General features: G+C 42.8%; 1 protein-coding gene across 1 annotated transcript in view; it reads right to left on the bottom strand.

The window, feature by feature from the left end:
* LOC126354404 (uncharacterized) overlaps window positions 1–14,000 on the bottom strand; it is a 356,054-nt gene that overhangs the window by 176,605 nt on the left and 165,449 nt on the right. The window lies entirely within an intron of this gene.

The following is a 14,000-nucleotide window of genomic DNA, read 5'->3' as shown; positions in this document are numbered from 1 at the left end:
TCGAGGCAGGATTCCAACCTGCAGCCGTAGCGGTCGCGCGGTTCCAGACTGAAGCGCGTAGAAACGCCGTTGTAACTTGTGACCATATCTTAATAAACGTGCCAGGACCATTGTTATCATGTATTTCACCGTTCCTTCTCTTTTCCTGCGCCCACACCACATTCAGGTTGCTTAAAGCGTCATATTTTTTCCTTGTGGCAGAAAGCTGATTTATTATTTTTTCCATATACTCCTCGAGCTCATCGATTAATCAAGAGACCATGAAATTTCAGCGTCCTGCAATGTATACAGCCCACACTGCAGCACTCGTGACACCACCAGTGTAATTATAACCACCCAGTACATCTGTAACGCCATACATACTCCACCAGACCCTGTACAGAGCATGACAGAGGGTACATTGTACAACTGCTAGACGTTTAATTTCCTGTTCCACTTGCAAACAGAGTGACGGAGAAACGAATGTTTATATGCATCTACATGAGCGAAATATATACGCTTGGCGGCAGCAGAATCGTTCTACAGTCAGCATCGAACGACGGATCTCTAAATCTTCTCAATAATATTTGCGAAAAGTAAGTCGGCTTCTCTTCAGGGATATCCATTTAGAGGTTAAGCATCATTGTAACACTCACGTGCTGATCGAACCTACTGGTAACAAATCTAGGAGCCCGCCTCAGAATTCCTTCGATGTCTTGCTTCAATCCGACTTGGTGGGGATTCAAAAGACTCTAGCGGTACTCAAGAATTGGTTCCACTAGCATTCTATACATTTTACTAAAATTGTCCCCATAAAACGAAGTCGACAATTCGTCTTCTCTGCTATGGACCTCATGGGCTCATTCCATTTCATATTGCTTTACACATTTACACTGTGGACAATTGATGATAATTGTTGTCTGTAAATAAGAAGTCACATTTTTTAGTTTAGTGTAAAAAATCCCTAAAACTAACTGTGTGGTATTTGTCCATTCTAAACTGATGCAAAAAAGCATCAGTGACATGAGACCTCGAGTCCGCAAGTCAGTTGTAATGTCATTCTGGCTGTTTTGTAACTTCCCATTAAAGAATGTTTATCACCATAGTTATAAAAGGCAACCACAAAGAATCTTAAACAAAGTCAGTCACGATTCCTCTTGCACTCTGTTTAAAAAGCGAACTCCTCGTCAGGCCGTGAAGGCCCAAGGAATGTGTCCCGGCCACCTTGTCATCCTCTACCTTACGGCGCATTCAGGGTGTGGTATGGAGGAGCGTGTGGTCAGCACGCCGCTCTCCCGACCGTTTCGCAGACCATGGAGCCACTACTATTCGGTCCAGTAGCTCCTCAATTAACATCACGTGGCTGACACCCAAACCTCCAGATGTCAGATACTCGTATCGATGCTAAACGTTGTATGTCTGTAGAGTATTAACCAAAACACCGGTTTAGTTCATATTATGTGCTGTCGTCCAGCAGAACGGGCGTAAATTTTGATCAAAAGTAAGACCAGAACTACGGAGCACATCAAAAGCATAACTATGAGAAAGTACGAGTAACGCATTTTGCTTCCGTGTGGAAGTTGGTAGTGCGTTAGATCCACGTGCGAATGGTACTGAGTCCATATCACAATGAGGAAATTTTTTTTACTATTTTTTGCGTAAAAGTTTTACATGGGACAATTGCATCACACGTGCGGAAGTAATAGTAATAATACTAATTAATAATAAACAAAGTAATAAGATAAATAATAAGTACATAACGTTCAACTAACGAAGTGAAAGCAAACTGACAAAAGAACACTGCTACAAATTTAGAAAGGTCCTTTAACATGTCAAGAAAATGTTCTCCCAAACAACAGTTTCAAGCATAAACAGTTGAAAAAAGAATGGTGATTAGTGGGATTTGAACGGGGGACCCGTGTTACGACAACCGAACACCCCCGTGAGATCTGCAGTACACTCTCTGATGGATATCCTTTTCCTGTGTTCCGTTCCTCTTGTGATATCTTTTAATTACAATTTACGCATATTCTACTGGACAACAGCACACAGCACGAACTAAATCGGTGTTTTGGTTGCTACTCTATCGACATACAACGTTTAGTATCGATGTGAATGTCCGATATCTGCAGGTTTCGATGTAAATGCAGACCGTACCAGTCATACCACCAAGTAAAACCCCTTGACAGTATCGGAAAGCGAACCTGAGTCCTTCACATGGCAGCCATCGACGCTGACCAGTCAACTACGAAGGCGGTCCTACCTCAGTTCACATTTACTAATTATTTCACGACTTATCAATTTTTAATAACTAACTGCTTCTTTACAGGGTCGGTGATTTTTTGTGATCTGACGGAAATAAAGGAAACAATCTGATTTACATCGCTTTTCTAGTTCTTTTTTGGCATCAAAAGCCACAGTTTCTTCGTCATCCTGCTTTAAGTTAGAAACAGGTTTAAGTATTATTGTATAACTGTGATTTCCAACTTCCAGGAAGCAGTCGACATTAGTAGTTATTTTTTTAACATATTCATGTAAATCGATTTCTATATATTATTTTATTGTGTGGCACCATGCCTGTAACAGGTCGTTCATTTTGTTAGGTGGCATGATCCTTTCTATGAAAGTGATCACGTCCATTTGTGGACGGATTATTTCGGTTACCGATTCTATAGTCTCTGTTCCAATTTGGACGGAGAGCAATCTTACTGCTCTTACGCGTTCCCTGAACGTAGGACTAAGCTTTTGTTAATAAATTGTGGACTTAGTTATGCGACACGAGGCGATGTACTTATATGAATAATTCTTGCATGTTTTCTTCCTCTCGTTTTGTTTGTAGATCCCGCAATTTTAACACTTTTCCACTCAACATTTTTTTCGATCTAATACTAAGATCTTTCTTCGGTTATTCAGTGAGAAATATAACTCTTTTGCCAGATATGATGAACGCCTATCGACGAATAAATCGTTATGTGATAGTTTTGTTAGACAATTTAGTTTATCTTCTGTTTTTATGGAATACAACCACAGATTGCACTTTCCCTATCATCGTCACTTCACACAGTAATGAAACGGCCTTGTTAACTGAAATGCATTTCGAATGACTTGTGTAACGGAAAGTAGCGAAAATGGCCCTGTGTCTTGTGTCGTTAGTGTGTTAATTCTAGTTGATCCCACGTCTGTCGAGCAGTCATAATACGAATTTATTATTTTGCGAGCAACTGTTTTACATTTATTAAGTAGTATGGCCTGTCCTAGTTAGTGGATCTTCATTGAATTAAGTGGGCATGATGATCAGTGAAGTTAACGCATTTGGACGGCCCATAATTTTGTTATAACAGCATGTTGGCAAATATTAGTAAAGAAATAGGATACTTCTATGTATCAAAACACTAAGGTCTGTACTTCACCCATGGTCAAAGGTTAAGAAAATCCTCAATTTCAAAGATGGTGGCCGGTCAGGTATAGACACCAAACTTTCCCATAGGTCGTAGCAGTATCTACGTGCTAAACAACTATGTAAATGGAATACGTAAATAACAATTGTACCGTTCCCTTTCAACTGGCGCAATAAAAAGTACAACAAATGACGTCACTTAGACCTTTGGAGGAGACCGGTGACCTCGGTACTTTACAAATATCAAAATTCTTAGTCCTAATCACATTTTAACAGAGCAATAACAGTTTTAACTTTGCAGCCATCATCAGATCTGTAAGGGAAAAATAAAATTTAAGGTATTTTAGAATTTGTGAAAAATAAACTTGAATCTGTTTCAGACAAACGGAAAAACAAATAAGATTATTACTTTAGAAGGCAGCAATACAGAGAACGCGTATTGTTAGGTGAATTGACTAACAATGCTTAATTGACGTCATGTGTCCCCTGCACTAACTCAGACCATTACTTTCATGGGGCTCAGTGACGCATTGTAGCCATACTTTCGCAATGAACTCGCAAACTTCCCGTTAGCGATCCATGTTTACAGCGATGTTACTGCTTCAGTTATCGTATATTGTCACCTGATTCAGTTTTCAGTATGAACTATGTCACACTCTATAGAACGTCACATTTGCCGATCGCAAGTCGCGAATTACGATTACATTGTAAATGTGATTTGACGGCATTCATTCTGCTTCTACACGTCGAAACGCTATCGCCTGCAGGCTACATAATATGACATTACGCTCACATATACAATATTGGCCACCAAACGAGCAATGCTATAACGGCGTGAAAGAACCGACAAAATGGAGTATTGAAATGATTAGTACTTCAGCACAACCGCGCGAAATATGTAACAGTATCGCCTTCTGCATTCTGTACAGACAGTGAACCAGAACTCCACCGACAAAGTTCCAGAGGTGGTAACATATCCCAAAACAATGAACGAAGTCTAAAAAACATGGACTGTAGGACGTATACCTCAGGAGCCGTGAGCGTCTGTTCACTAGAAGATATTTGTTTCACAGTAGTGTAGATAAGCAAGTGTTCAAGTCTGTTTAGGTATTCACTTTAGAGCCGATGTTTACAAGACTTTTTTTGTTTTGTTTTGATCCATACTACAGCCTCTCAAAATATGGAAAGCAAAGAGCTTTCTGTAGAAGAGACATGTATTTCAGTTGCGGTGAAGAACAAGTGCATATAGCTCTTAAGGTATGCATTTTAGAGACCATGTTCACTGGACTTCGTTTCTTCTTTTGATCCATATTACCATCACTGAAAACATCTGTCAGAGTTCTGATTCATCCTGTATAAAAAAGGATTACACAGCCGATTTCTCTTTTAGAAACTACATTTGAATGTTATTTGTATGCCAAGAGCTTGTGCTGGGCTCATGTGGGAATAAGAAACGTCTACCAATACGTGTTGGTGTCCGACAGTGTCAGGATCGTAGCCCACCGATAATGTTGTTTATCTTTCCGTGATATTGCTGCTCGCTTTGGCTGGAGTCTCACGACTGTGATGCGAATATGAAATGGCTCTGAGTACTATGGGACTTAACATCTGAGGTTATCAGGCCCCTAGAACTTAGAACTACTTAAACCTAACTAACCTACGGACATCACAAACATCCATGCACGAGGCAGGATTCGAACCTGCGACCGTAGCGGTCGTGCGCTTCCAGACTGGAGCGTCTAGAACCGCTCGGCCACTGGGGCCGGCGAATATGAAGTAACTGTATGCAGGACTGCCATACTAAAAGCCATGCACGATCTCTAAGGCTACTAGCGCCCGACAGGAAAGACAAACACTGATGTGACAAAAGTCGTCAGGTAAGTCCTGACATAGTGACGGACCCCCTTTTGCCCCGAGTAGTGCAGCAGCTCAGCATGACGTGATCTCAACAAGTCGTTGCAAGTCTCCAGCGCAAATATCGAGCCACGCTACCTCTATAGTCATCCATAATTGCTAACGTATTTCCGGTGAAGGTTTTTGTGCACGAACTGACTTCTCAATTATGTCCCATATATGTTCGATGGGTCGCCAAATCATTCGCTCTTATTGTTAAGACTATTCTTCAAACCAGTCGCGAACAGTTGTCGGCTGGTGATACGACGCATTCAAATGGTTCAAATGTGTGTGAAATCTTATGGGACTTAACAGCTAAGGTCATCAGTCCCTAAGCTTACACACTACTTAACCTAAATTAACCTAAGGACAAACACACCCACCCACGCCCGAGGGAGGACTCGAACCTCCGCCAGGACCAGCAGCACAGTCCATGACTGCAGCGCCCTAGATCGCTCGGCTAATCCCGCGCGGCTATGACGCATTGTCATCGATAGAAATTCCATCGTTATTGGGGAACATGAAGACCGAGAAGGCTAAAAATGGTCTCCAAATAGATGAACATACCATTTCTAGTCAACTATCGGCTCAGTTGGATCAAAGGAGCTAGTCAGTTCCATGTAAAAACACAGCCAACACGAATCTAGAGCCGACACACCAGTTTGCAGAGAGCCTTGTTCACACGTGGGTCCATGACTGGGGTAGGGTGTCTGCATCACACTCGAATCGTAGCAACATTTTTTTTCCTAGTCAGCAGTCTTCTGACTGATTTGATGCGTCCCGCCACGAATTCCTCTCCTGTGCTAACTTTTTCATTTCTGAGTAGGACTTGCAACCTAAGTCCTCAATATTTTTCTGTTTGTATTCTAATCTCTGTCATCCTTCACATTTTTTATCCTCTACTGCTCCCGTTAATACAATGGAAGTTATTCCGTGATGTCGTAACAGATGTCCTACCATCCTGCCTCTTGTTCTTGTCAGCGTTCTTCATATATTCCTGTCCTCGGTGATTCTCCGGAGAACCTCCTCATATCTTACCTTATCAGTTATTACCAACGGAAATCGAGACTCATCTGACTAGGATACGATTCTCCAGTCGTCTAGGGTCCGACGGATATGGTCACGAGAGCAGGAGAGGCGCTGCAGGCGATGTCGTGTGTTGTTAGTAAAGGCACACGTGGTCGTACGCTGCCATAGCCCGTTAACGACGCATTTCGCAGCACTGTCCTGAGGGATAGGTTCTTCGTACGCCCCACATTGATTTCTGCGATTATTTCACGCAGTGTTGCTTGTCTATTAGCCCTGACAACTCTACCCAAATGCCGCTGCTCTCGATCGTTAAGTGAAGGCCGTCGGTCACAGATTTGTTCTGGTGAGAGGTGATGTGGTATTCTCGGCACACTCCCGACACTGTAGATCTCGGTATATTGAATTCCTAACGGTTTATGAAATGGAATGTCCCATACATCTAGCTCCAACTACCATTCCGCGTTCAAAGTCTGTTAGTTCCCACCTTGCTGCCATAATCACTTAGGAAACTTATAGATCTTATAATTAAATTTTACCCGAGGCATTTAAGTCTCATCTAAAATAATGACAGAAGCTGAAGAAATGAATTAAAATTTGTGCCACAGCCGAGGCTCGAACCCGCGTCTTCTTACTTACGAAGGCACCATCGCAGCACAGTTGCCAACAGTGCAACAATGTTGACCAGATTGCTGCGGTGGTGTAATGGTCAGGCTTTCTTCTTACTAAGCAAGAAATTTTAATTCATTTTCTTAGCTACCATCATTGTCGTACACTTCGGAAGCCTTTTCACAAGAATCACCTGACTAGAAATGACAGCTCCACCAATGTACTGCCCTTTTATACAGTGTGTCCGTGATACTAACATCATCTGCATGTGTTCATAAAGCTATCTCATGACTTTTGTCAAGTGAGTGTAGGTCAGGTCGACTGAAACGTGCCTCTGATTGCCGTCACAGTGAGTTACCAGCCGCTATTCCAACGTGTAAAGCGAGCACCTTTCGAGCACTCAGCAACGCTGTACGGCACAGGCTGGTACAGTGGTCGCCTTGGGCTGGTCGGGGCAACGACCCTGCCGGGCCGACCGGCCGCGCCGCCATCCGTTTCGCAGCCGGAGCGGTCATCGAGGCGCGGCATAACGAGGTAACGCGACCCGCCTGGCCACGCCCTCTGCTCTGGGGATATTCCGACGCTCCATCACGCGGCGTGTGCCTACCCAAACCACGGCCTCGCCGGCTGGGTGTATACGGCCGTTCTTTCTCAATGGCTGCCCACGACATACCAGCCAGCAACCCCACGAACAGCCTCTGCTGCTGACACGAGAAAGCGGACACGTGGCAAAATTTGCAAAATGATGACGTGGCCTCTGTAGTGTGCTGGCTGGGTCTGCTCCGAATCAGTAGAGGTTCAAGGCGAACGTTTAAAATAATCTTCCTGTAATCTCTGCGAGCCCAGTATCATTCTGAATGGAATTCATTATTTACAAATTCCTTTTTCTCTCGTATCCCAGCCAGTATTCCGTAATGCTACTGAGTTACTTGGTACAAAATAGGCATAACCTTTCGTTAGCGTTGAAGCTGCTGGATGGAACACTACTTCATTAGTTAGGTTATTCGAACGGTACTGAACTTCTGAAACAACTGAGGTGCATACTTTACTATCCAAGTCAATGTCAGCAGCTGTCAGCACACCCGTTTCAGCGAGATGTCTTCCTTTAATATCCAGACGAATCCAGTCGATGAAGAATCTTAAGTAATAGAACCTAGTACGTTGTCCTCGATGGTGAGTGTTCATCGGACGTGACAGTATCATCTGGAGTGCCCCAGGGAAGTGTGGTAGGTCCACTGTTGTTTTCTATCTACATAAATGATCTTTTGGATCGGGTGGATAGCAATGTGCGGCTGTTTGCTGATGTTGCTGTGGTGTACGGGAAGGTATCGTCGTTGAGAGACTGTAGGAGGATACAAGATGATTTGGACAGGGTTTGTGATTGGTGTAAAGAATGGCAGCTAACTCTAAATATAGATAAATGTCAATTAATGCAGATGAATAGGAAAAATAATCCCGTAATGCTTGAATACTCCATTAGTAGTGTAGCGCTTGACACATTTACGTCGATTAAATATTTGGGAGTAACATAGCAGAGCGATATGAAGTGGGACAAGCATGTAATGGCAGTTGTGGGGAAGGCGGATCGGTTCATTGGTAGAATTTTGGGAAGATGTGGTTCATCTGTAAAGGAGACCGCTTATAAAACACTAATACGACCTATTCTTGAGTACTGCTCGAGCGTTTGGGATCCCTATCAGGTCGGATTGAGGGAGGACATAGAAGCAATTCAGAGGCGGGCTTCTAGATTTGTTACTGGTAGGTTTGATCATCACGCGAGTGTTACGGTAATGCTTCAGGAACTCGGGTGGGAGTCTCTAGAGGAATGGAGGAGTTCTTTTCGTGAATCGTTACTGAGGAAATTTATAGAACCTTCATTTGAGGCTGACTGCAGTACAATTTGATGCCGCCAACTTACATTTAGCGGAAAGACCACAAAAGATAAGAGAGATTAGGGCTCGTACAGAGGCATATAGGCAGTCATTTATCCCTCGTTCTGTTTGGGAGTGGAACAGTGAAAGAAGATGCTAGTTGTGGTATGAGGTACCCTCCGCCAGGCACCGTATGGTGGATTGCGGAGTATGTATGTAGATGTAGATGTAGTGAGCGGACGCTGGTTCACCAAATGGTTTATACTTATGATGTCAACGAGAAGTTTTCCTCTCTTATTCAGTTTGTAATTCATCTTCTTTTTCTTTATTCACCACACTATCAATGAGTGTTGACAGAGAATTATGACAGTATTTATTGCACCGTGTGTCCTAGTGATGATAAAATTTGTCTACAGTGCGGAATTAAAATGTTTTCACATTTTTCAACATCTTCTTATTCTTTTCAGGCAGTGCATGCTTTCTTTATACGACAGCCATTACATTTCCTGAAGTGTAACCCAATAGTTATTTCTTCGCCATCGAAAACCATAACATTTCCGTCTTGATCTCTAATTGGCATAATTAGTTCGGAATATATCTTGCCACTGAGATGGGACTAGAAGAGGCAATGTTACTTCATAAATGAATTTCAACCTGAGCTACGGCGGGAAACAGTCACGCAAATAATCAAATTCTATCAGTGATTAAGTTACCTCACTCAGCGACGGATTGCAATTTCAGTCGATAAGACGAGAAAATAGCGCGACTGACAAAGGAAAAGTAATATTCTTGCTAAATATTACACTTGCGTAAGCTAACGATATTAAATTACAAAAAAGAATTAGCGTCTCACGCTGTTTCCTGCATATTTCCTGTGTTTATGTAATACCGTTTTTCTGGGCATACCTCGTGTCTTATGCAAATGCGTGTATGGCTGTTAGCAAACAAAGACAAAAAACTTATGTATCTCAGCGTCATACAAATGGGATTGTGGTGTGTTGTGGATGCAGTTCTGGTGCGTATTATGTTGTTACGTAGTTCGTCATGTACTCACGTACGTTGGACGGTTTGCAGCTACTTTTGGACACAGAGAAAGATAGATTTCGCACCTTGTTCGTGATCCAAAACATTACGCTGTCTTGCTGTGTAGCGAGAAATGTATCGCATATTGCGACAAGTTTATGAAAATTTTAGCGGAAATTCTGATGAATTCTTCTCCTTATTTATGTCTCTGTGCGTGATTGGTTCAAATGGCTCTGAGCACTATGGGACTTAACTGCTGTGGTCCTTAGTCCCCTAGAACTTAGAACTACTTAAACCTAACTAATCCAAGGACATCACACACATCCATGCCCGAGGCAGGATTCGAACCTGCGACCGTAGCGGTCGCGTGGTTCCAGACTATAGCGCTTAGAACCGCTCGGCCACTACGGCCGGCGTTTGTTTGTCCTGAATGTCATTGGGGTCCCTTGCTTTTTCAAAATGTTTAAAATTCTATGTGCTATTTAATTGTTTTATGTTAGTGTGGTACCATCTGTTTCTCTTTCATGATGAAATGTAGCCAGACGTGTTGTCTGTGTGTTCTGCCTATGGGTTATCAGATCCTTAGATTGCGCTCTGGAAACCCAGAGGCAGAACACACAGATAACACAGCAGACCTGTGGTGGTCTGCTGCGGATCTGCATGTTCAACAATGTACAATGAATGGTGTGTTCCGAAACACTTGTGCGTGCACCAGCATTGTGGCACAGGCCACCATCTGTCCTACTCTACAGGGCAGACAAGCCTCCGAGCCCTATGTCCTGTGAAGAGTCGTGGACGTCCAACCATTTAGCGCCTAATGATAGTTTCACTGTCTGTCTGTCTCTTTCCGTAGACGCTGAAGAGAGCAACACGTGAACATTTGACCAGCTTCGTAGTTTCCGATATATTCGTTCACAGGCTCTGAGTTATAATATTTTGCACTATGTCACAGTCGCTTATCTCCGTGGGTTTCCCCATTTGCAGCCCATATATTCGCCCCATGAACCACGGCCCTTGCCGTTGGCGGGGAGGCTTGCGTGCCTCAATGATACAGATAGCTGTACCGTAGGTGCAACCACAGCGGAGGGGTATATGTTGAGAGGCCAGACAAACGTGTGGTTCCTGAAGAGGGGCAGCAGCTTTTTCAGAGGTTGCACGGGCAATAGTCTGGGTGATTGACTGATCCTGGCCTTGTAACGCTGTTGTGGTACTGCGAACGGCTGAAAGCAATAGGGAAACTACAGCCGTAAAGGGCACGCACCTTTACTGTATGATTAAATGATGATGGCATCCTCTTGGGTAAAATATTCCGGACGTAAAATAGTCCCCCATTCGGGTCTCCGGGATGGGACTACTCAAGAGGACGTCGTTATCAAGAGAAAGAAAACTGGCGTTCTACGGATCGGAGCGTGGAATGTCAGATCCCTTAATCGGGCAGGGAAAAAGGGAAATGGATAAGTTAAAGTTATATATAGTGGGAATTAGTGAAGTTCGGTGGCAGGAGGAACAAGACTTTTGGTCAAGTGAATACAGGGTTATAAATAAAAAATCAAATAGGGGTAATGCAGGAGTAGGTTTAATAATGAATAAAAAAATAGGAGTGCGGGTAAGCTACTACAAACAGCATAGCGAACCCATTATTGTGGACAAGATAGACACGAAGCACACGCCTACTACAGTAGTACAAGTTTATATGCCAACTAGCTTTGCATATGATGAAGAAATTGATTAAATGTGTGATGAGATAAAAGAAATTATTCAGGTGGTAAAGGGAGACGAAAATTTAATAGTCATGGGTAATTGGAATTCAACAGCAGGAAAGGGAAGAGAAGGAAACGTGGTAGGTGAATATGGATTAGGGCTAATAAATGAAAGAGGAAGCCGCTTGGTAGAATTTTGCATAGAACATAACTTAATCATAGCTAACACTTGGTTCAAGAGTCATGAAAGAAGGTTGTAAACATGGAAGAACCCTGAAGATACTAGAAGGTTTCATATAGATTATATAATGGTAAGACAGAGATTTACGAACCAGTTTTTAAATTGTAAGACATTTCCAGGGGCAGATGTGGACTCTGACCACAATCTATTCGTTATGACCTGTGGATGAAAACTGGAGAAAATGCAAAAAGGTGGGAATTTAAGAAGATGGGACCTGGATAAACTGAAAGAACAGAGGTTGTACAGAGTTTCGGTGAGAGCATAAGGGAACAATTGACAGGAATGGAGGAAAAATACACTAGAAGAAGAATGGGTAGCTTTGAGGGATGAAATAGTGAAGTCAGCAGGGGATCAAGTGGGTAAAAAGACGAGGGCTAGTAGAAATCCTTGGTTAACAGAAAAGATACTGAATTTAATTGATGAAAGGAGAAAATACAAGAGTAAGTGAAGCAGGCAAAAAGGAATACAAACGTCTCAGAAATGACGTCGACAGGAACTGCAAAATGGCTAAGCAGGGATGGCTAGAGGACAAATGTAAGGATGTAGAGGGTTATCTCACTAGGGGTAAGATAGATACTGCCTACAGGAAAATTAAAGAGACCTTTGGAGAAAAGAGAGCCACTTGCATGAATATCAAGAGCTCAGGCGGAAACCCAGTTCTAATCAGAAAGGTGGAAGGAGTGTATAGAGGGTCTATACAAAGGCGATGTTCTTGAGAACAATATTATGGAAACGGAAGAGGATGTAGATGAAGATGAAATGGGAGATATGATACTGCGTGAAGAGTTTGACAGAGCACTGAAAGACCTAAGTCGAAACAAGGCCCCGGGAGTAGACAACATTCCATTAGAACTATTGACAGCCTTGGGAGAGCCAGTCCTGACAGAACTCTAGCATCTGGTGAGCAAGACGTATGAGACAGGCGAAATTCCCTCAGACTTCAGGAAGAATATAATAATTCCAATCCCAAAGAAAGCAGGTGTTGACAGATGTGAATATTACCGAACTAACAGTTTAATAAGTCACAGCTACAAAATATTGAGGCGAATTCTTTACAGACGAATGGAAATGCTGGTAGAAGCTGACATTGGGGAAGATCAGTTTGGATTCCGTAGAAATGTTGGAACACGTGAGACAATACTGACCCTAGGACTTATCTCAGAAGAAAGGCAAACCTACGTTTCTAGCATTTGTAGACTTAGAGAAAGCTTTTGACAATGTTGACTGGAATGCTCTCTTTCAAATTCTGAAGGTGGCAGGGACAAAACGCAGGGAGCGAAAGGCTATTTACAATTTGTACAGAAAGCAGATGGCAGTTATAAGAGTCGAGGGGTATGAAAGGGAAGCAGTGGTTGGAAAGGGAGTGAGACAGGGTTGTGGCCTATCCCCGATGTTATTCGATCTGTATATTGAGCAAGCAATAAAAGAAACAAAGAAAAATTCGGAGTAGGTATTAAAATCCATGGAGAAAAAATAAAAACTTTGAGGTTCGCCGATGACATTGTAATTCTATCAGAGACAGCAAAGGACACTTAAAATAGTAAAGGAGTTTTGCTATTTAGGGAGCAAAATAACTGATGATGGTCGAAGTAAAGAGGATATAAACTGTAGACTGTCAATTGCAAGGAAAGCGTTTCTGAAGAGGAGAAATTTGTTAACATGGAGTATTGCTTTAAGGGCAGGAAGTCGTTTCTGAAAGTATTTGTGAGGAGTGTTGCCATGTATGGAAGTGAAACATGGACGATAAATAGCTTGGACAAGAAGAGAATAGAAGCTTTCGAAATGTGGTGATGCAGAAGAATGATAAAGATTAGATGGATATATCACATAACTAATGAGGAGTTATTGAATAGTATTGGGGAGAAGGGGAGTTTGTGGCACAACTTGACTAGAAGAAAGGATCGGCTGGTAGGACATGTTCTGAGGCATCAAGGGATCACCAATTTAGTACTGGAGGGCAGCGGGGAGGGTAAAAATCGTAGAGGGAGGCCAAGAGATGAATACACTAAGCAGATTCAGAAGGATGTAGGGTGCAGTCGGTACTGGGAGATGAAGAAACTTGCACAGGATAGAGTAGCATGGAGGGCTCCACCAAACCAGTCTCAGGACTGATGACCACAACAACAACAACATATTCGCTAGGGTCCTTGTCGAGTCTGCTTACATACTTTTGTTACTGCATCACGAGCCCCGCAACGCCATCTGGCGGGATTCAATGTTGCGGTGTGCAGCGGTCGTAATGTTTTGGCTTATCAGTGTAT

Source organism: Schistocerca gregaria, chromosome 3 (genome assembly GCF_023897955.1).
Source record: "Schistocerca gregaria isolate iqSchGreg1 chromosome 3, iqSchGreg1.2, whole genome shotgun sequence".
Lineage (NCBI taxonomy): Eukaryota > Metazoa > Arthropoda > Insecta > Orthoptera > Acrididae > Schistocerca > Schistocerca gregaria.
The sequence above is the reverse complement of the archived record's forward strand: the minus strand, read 5'-3'. Positions and strand labels throughout refer to the sequence as shown.